Source organism: Trachemys scripta, chromosome 7 (genome assembly GCF_013100865.1).
Source record: "Trachemys scripta elegans isolate TJP31775 chromosome 7, CAS_Tse_1.0, whole genome shotgun sequence".
Classification (NCBI taxonomy): domain Eukaryota; kingdom Metazoa; phylum Chordata; order Testudines; family Emydidae; genus Trachemys; species Trachemys scripta.
In genome coordinates this window covers 72,624,705-72,631,757 of record NC_048304.1, presented here as the reverse complement: position 1 = coordinate 72,631,757, position 7,053 = coordinate 72,624,705, and positions in this window count along the sequence as shown.

Sequence of the window (7,053 nt, the reverse complement as noted above, 5' to 3'; positions counted from 1 at the left end):
TGATCATGTCACCCCGTAACTTTCTCATTGTTAAGCTAAACAGATTGAGCCCTTTGAGTCTGTCACTATAAAGCACTATTAGGACTAACCTTCTTGGCCTTTTTCAGGTCCATATTTACTGAATCCATACCAACCTCTTTCTCCTTTTGGGTGGTGGCACAACCAGGTCACTTATATGTTGCACTGGAGGTGCAGTGTAATATAATGGTGGACAAGAGGATACTGCTAATTCTTTGCCTGACCCTTATCCAGTTCCTAAGTCAGTCTTCCATGTCGTGAGAAAAAATCCTGTATTTCCTAGGGAAAAATGCATAAAGACAAGAGCAATGAAGAAAAACCTTAGAAAATCTGAATCTCTTTTTATCAAAGTTTCAGTTTTTTTGTAGATATAGGTAATGCTGAAAGACGATGTTAGCAAGAGCTTGATTTTCAGACTTCAGTTGGAGTTGTGGATGGTCGGCACTTCTGAAAATCAGAGTGCAAGAGGTTAAGTGTTAGAAGTTCATCTGCTGGTAGAAAACCTGAGGAAATTATGTTGTTTTTATCTAGGGATAAGGAGAAGAATTTCCCTCCTTTCTTTCTTTGGAAGTCTATTTTTCATCAACGCATCAGAGAATTATAAAGGTAAATCCCACTGACACTAATGGGAATAATGAGCATAAACACCCTGAGCATTAACAGGGTATCTCTTATTGTTGGCAGAGTTAGAATACTGCATATTCTAAAACATTAATAGAATTATCGGGTGCTGAATCAAGCAATTTAACCTGAAGGAGCTGAACATTTTTCCTTATGTTATGTTAATTCAAGGACAATTGCCAAGCAGTACCCAGCTGAGGGCTGCAACAGGAAATTTACAAGTAGTCCAAGTATTACACCTAATTTGTAAAAATAGAGCAGATTGTAGCCACTCTTTATTAAATCTTTATTAAAGAGGTGCAGAGCAATGAGGCTGCAGTTCCCAGTATCCATTACTCCACTTTAAGCGGAGTGGTCCTGGAACCGCAAATATCCATGGGTTGCACCTCTTTTTTTAAAGACCTGAGTGGATATGGGCTGCACTGTAAAAATGTGTGAGCCCAATTTGGCTCTCAGGCTTCACTTTGTAAGAATATTATAAAAAACTTGTTTCCAGATAACTCCATTTAAATCCATATTGTGTCCTTCAGACTCTACAGTGCATGGAAGCATGTTTTTGCACTCTTGAGTATACTCTACATGAAGTGTATGAGTCTTAGTCTGAAATGATTTATCCACAGAGTAAGAGACAGGTTTTATAATGGAAACATTGCCAGAACCATGACAGTCAGGTCTGATGTAATGCTGTATTAGTGAAGGCATATTGTGCTAAGGGTAAATATGGGAACTGTGGTGCAGACTAGCTTCTTGATACTACACACCTCCATACCTTTTGCTAAGAGGGGAAAAATGAAATATGGTTGTTAATGGATATCAGCAGTCCCTGTTTTATACAATTAGGATGCTATTGGAAAAGGCTGTATCAATTGCAAGGGAACTTTATATTTCAGTGTCAAGTTCCCAGATGTTTTCTGTATGTTTGTCTTGCTTTTTTTCCTTAAAAAAAAAAAAAAGGGGGGGGGGAAGAGAGAATCCAATTTTCTACACCCTGGTAAATTCAAATCTCTCCAGAAGTCACAAGCTGGCTGATTTACTGCTTTCTTCACTAGCAAGTTATCAGCCAATGTGTGATGAAATGGAAAAGTTAGTGAGGACACTCTTCAGTCCAAACAACTAATTTAAATAGACTGTATCAGTTTAAGGTGTGCAAGATGAAAGAGAACAACAACAGGAAAAAATAAATGTTTGATAGAGAAAATCTACAATTTTTTATAGAATTTTCTTTTGTAGGGATATTAAAGAAGGTACTAACAGTGATTCCCCCAAGTGACAGTGAACCCCTCATAATTTGGCCCCCACACTTTAAAATCCAACAGTTTCACCAAGTACAAAAATCTCTTGGGTCTTCTGTTAAAACTTGTAAGCTACTGTCTGTAGAAACCATTAATTATATCTATCCTGTGAAAGATATTTTACTACTATGTAAAACTTACAAACAAGTTAACTGACCTTGTTCTTAAAGTAATTAATACAATGTAAACAAACACTATAAGCTGTTAAGTAACTTTCACTTCATTCAATGGCTCCTAGGACAGACCCCCACCCTTTGTAATTAAAGGGCCGGGAGTCTCAAATAAATTAGCACACACTCTGAAAGTGGTGGAGACAGTAAATTAAAATATGGTTAAGGGATGGAATGTATGCTGATAAATGCTTGATATACATGGATGGTTAGGAAGGTGCCAGCCTAAAAAAGAAGTATCCATCGGCCAAAGAATGTGTCAAGTGAATGACCAGAAACCCCCGGAGGGTAAACTGGGACCCACCCCATCACCTGGAAGGATGAGAAACACAAACTTTGGACAGTGTGAAGCCACCAGGAATGTGCCACTTTGGACAGGAATGTGCCATCTGCTGACTGAGTCAGCAACAGCAGAATAAAACAGCTCCCATAAACTAACATAGGAACTAATTCCTATAAGAATGGACTCTAAAGACTGATGACTTTGAGGCCTTGTCTACACTACGAGAGTAGTTCGATTTTACTTAAATCGAATATTTGGAATCGATATTGCAAAGTCGAACGTGTGTGTCCACACTAAGGACAGTAATTCGACTTTGTGAGTCCACACTAACGGGGAAAGCGTCGACATTGGAAGCGGTGCACTGAGGGCAGCTATCCCACAGTTCCCGGAGTCCCCGCCGCCCATTGGAATTCTGGGTGGAGCCGCAAATGCCTTCTGGGTAAAAAAAAAAGGGGCCAGGGTGCTTTTGGGTAACTGTCGTCATCCGTCCATCACTCCCGCCCTCCCTCCCTCCCTGAAAGCGCCGGGGGGGAATCATTTCGCGCACTTTTCAAGTCATTGACAGCGCGGACGCCACAGCACTGTGAGCATGGAGCCCGCTGCAACCATCGCTGCAGTTGTGGCCGCTCTCAACGCCTCGCAGCTTATCATACAGGTTGCCCTGAGGCAGATGCAGAAAAGTCAGGCGAGGAGGCTACGTCAACGCGGTGATGGCCTGAAGTGTGAGAGTAGCACAGACCTCTCAGAAAGCAGGGGACCCAGCGCCGAGGACATCACGGTGGCAATGGGTCATGTTGATGCCGTGGAACGGCGATTCTGGGCACGGGAAACAAGCACTGAGTGGTGGGACCGCATAGTGCTGCAGGTCTGGGATGAATCACAGTGGCTGCGAAACTTCCGCATGCGGAAGGGAACTTTCCTTGAACTTTGTGAGTTGCTGTCCCCTGCCCTGAAGCGCAATGACACCCGGATGCGACCAGCCCTGACTGTCCATAAGCGAGTGGCCATAGCCCTCTGGAAGCTTGCAACGCCTGACAGCTACCGGTCAGTCGCGAGCCAGTTTGGGGTGGGCAAATCTACCGTGGGGGTTGTTGTGATGCAAGTAGCCAAGGCAATCGTTGATGTACTGCTGCCAAAGGTAGTGACCCTGGGAAACGTGGAGGCGATCATAGATGGCTTCGCAGCGATGGGATTCCCAAACTGCGGTGGGGCCATAGATGGAACTCACATCCCTATCCTGGCACCGGACCACCAGGCCAGCCAGTACATTAACAGAAAGGGCTACTTTTCCATGGTGCTGCAAGCACTGGTGGACCACAGGGGACGTTTTACCAACATCTACGTGGGATGGCCGGGCAAGGTTCATGACGCTCGTGTTTTCAGGAACTCTGGTCTGTTTAGACGGCTGCAGCAAGGTATTTACTTCCCGGACCACAAAATAACTGTTGGGGATGTGCAGATGCCTATAGTCATCCTCGGGGACCCAGCCTACCCGCTAATGCCCTGGCTCATGAAGCCCTATACAGGTGCCCTGGACACTGAAAAAGAACTCTTCAACTACCGGCTGAGCAAGTGCAGAATGGTGGTGGAGTGTGCTTTTGGACGTCTCAAGGGGAGATGGAGAAGCTTGATGACTCGCTGTGATCTCAGCGAAACCAATATCCCCATTGTTATAGCAGCTTGCTGTGTGCTCCACAATCTCTGTGAGAGCAAGGGGGAGACCTTTATGGCGGGGTGGGAGGTTGAGGAAATTAGCCTGGCTGCTGATTACTCACAGCCAGACAGCCGGGCGATTAGAAGAGACCAGCGGGAAGCGCTGTGCATCCGGGAGGCTTTGAAAGCAAAGTTCCTGAGTGAGCAGGGTAACCTGTGACTTTCTAATTTTGTGTACAGAGAAGCCTTCACCCCACTTCCAACACACGTTTCAAAATAAAAATAGTTCTACTTTGTTAAAGCACACCGTTTTCTTTAATACTGTTTTCGCGGGAATTTTTTAAAACTGGGACGCAGACTGTGGTGCGGAGCGGGTGTAGTGTAGTCGCGCGAATGCAGCTTCTAAACTGAAGGACTGACAGGCTCCGGTGCGGTGGGATGGTTCTTTCAACGGAGCCTGTCACCCCTCCTGATAGGGACTGTGTGTATGGGGGTACTATGTGACTTTGTGGCGGGGGGGGACGCTTACAGATCCCCTGCTGTGTGGCTCTGTGATCCTGCCTAAGGACCGCCGCTTCAGATCTCTAACTGCCCTCCCGTGCCACAAAGTCACAGAGCAACCCACCTCCCACCACATAACATGAAAAGAACCTCCCAGACTAACCAGGGTAAGTAGTCACTGCATCACTGCACTATGTATGTGCCCTGCTGCTGTGCCTGCCCCCGACTATGTACCCTGCCAAAGGTGACTGTCCTGTCCAATTACCAACCCCCTTTCCCCCCCCTCCTACAAAAGAACATGATGGAAACAGTAGTTAACAGAAACATATTTTTTATTAACAACTACACAGGGGACTGGGAAGTGAAACTTGGACGGGGGCTTGTGTCAGGCGGGAAGGAAAGAACTTGTCAAACTTTGGGGACTGAGAGCCTTCTGCTGCTCGAGCTCTCTGCAGGGGTGCAGTGAGAGTTAGCAGGGACTCTGCCGCCTCTCCTTCTGTGCACTTTGGGTGAAGGGAGTATGGGACTTGGTGGCGGGGGAGGGCGGTTAGAGATGGACTGCAGCGGGGCTCTGTCCTCCTGCCTCCGTTCCTGCAGAACATCCACAAGGCGCCGGAGCGTGTCCGTTTGCTCCCTCAGTAGTCCAAGCAGGGTTTGAGTCGCCTGCTGGTCTTCCTGACGCCACCTCTCCTCCCGATCCATGTTGGCTTGGTGCATTTGGGACAAGTTCTCCCGCCACTGGGTCTGCTGTGCTGCCTGTGCTCTGGAGCAGGCTATAAGCTCGGAGAACATGTCCTCCCGTGTCCTCTTCTTCTTATGCCTAATCCTCCCTAGCCTCTGGGAGTGTGATGACAGGCTAGGTTGTGAGACAGTCGCAGATGGGGCTGTGGGAATGGGAAAAAGGGAGTGAATTCCTCAGAAACATAAATGTAGTTGTGAACAAAGAACATAGTCTTTCTCTGTGAACAGGACCATGCACAGCACCTATCACATGCGCACTCAGCACAAGGTCGAATTCTCGGCCTTCGCATTCAGTGTCTGGGGTTTTGCAGAGCACTTTTGAGAACCCTGTCAGGACAACGGAATTGCTCTTGCACGCAGACATGGTAAGCCGTAGATTCGTGGCAGCTTAAAACTTTAATATTAGCAATGGCCTCATTTCACATTGAAATCAATGTCGGTCCCTGCTGCCAGCAATCCGGCAAGCAGGAAGTTTGCTCCTGTCCCACACCCTCGCGGCTGTCCCCGGGAACGATCCCTTTCGGCTGACCCTTTCCCGCCTCCACCGCGTGGCTGCAAACCAGCCAACACTAATAACATTCCCCTACCTCATTCAAAGCAGGTCTTCATGAGCGACATCACCCTCATGAGGATCTCTGAGAGCGACAGACAGAGAATGCTCCGGGAAAGCCTCCAAAGACCAGGGCCGTATGCCGCCATGCTGTGCCAAGCAATGATTCCGGAGTACTTGCTAGTCTCGTGGCGCGGCAACGTGTCCTACTACGGAGGACCCAATAAGGCCGCTCTCCCCAAGAACCTAATGCAGCGGATTTCAAATTACCTGCAGGAGAGCTTCCTTGAGATGTCCCAGGAGGATTTCTGCTCCATCCCCGGACATATAGACCGCATCTTACTGTAGCTGCAGTAGCAGGGACTAAACAGTAGAGCGGCTTGGGCAGGACAATCATGCAAAACCGGACATTGCTAGATTTTTTTCAAATAGTTGCACTGCCCATGACTGAACCGTTAAGTTAATCAAACTAATCATGAGAAACCCATTTTTTAAATTGTTAATAATCATGTTCTGTTACAAATAAATGTTTAGATGTTTACAACACTTACTGGATGATCCTTCACCAGATTCTGTGTCCGGGGTAACGGCTGGGGAGGGTTGGTAGGGGATCTCTGTAAGGGTGATGAAGAGATCCTGGCTGTCGGGGAAATCAGCGTTGTGAGCGCTGTCGACTGCCTCGTCCTCCTCATCTCCTTCCTCATCTTCCCCGTCCGCTAACATGTCCGAGGATCCGGCCGTGGACACTATCCCATCCTCAGAGTCCACAGTCAGTGGTGGGGTAGTGGTGGCGGCCGCACCGAGGATGGAATGCAGTGCCTCGTAGAAACGGGATGTCTGGGGATGGGATCCGGAGCGTCCGTTTGCCTCTTTGGTCTTCTGGTAGCCTTGCCTCAGCTCCTTGATTTTCACGCGGCACTGCGTTACATCCCGGCTGTATCCTCTCTCTGCCATGTCTTTAGAGATCTTCTCATAGATCTTTGCATTCCGTCTTTTGGATCGCAGCTCGGAAAGCACGGACTCATCGCCCCACACAGCGATGAGATCCAAGACTTCCCGATCAGTCCATGCTGGGGCCCTCTTTCTATTCTGAGCTTGCACTGCCATCAGTGCTGGAGAGCTCTGCATCGTTGCCAGTGCTGCTGAGCTCGCCACGATGTCCAGACAGGAAATGAGATTCAAACTGGCCAGACAGGAAAAGGAATTCAAATTCAAATTTTCCCG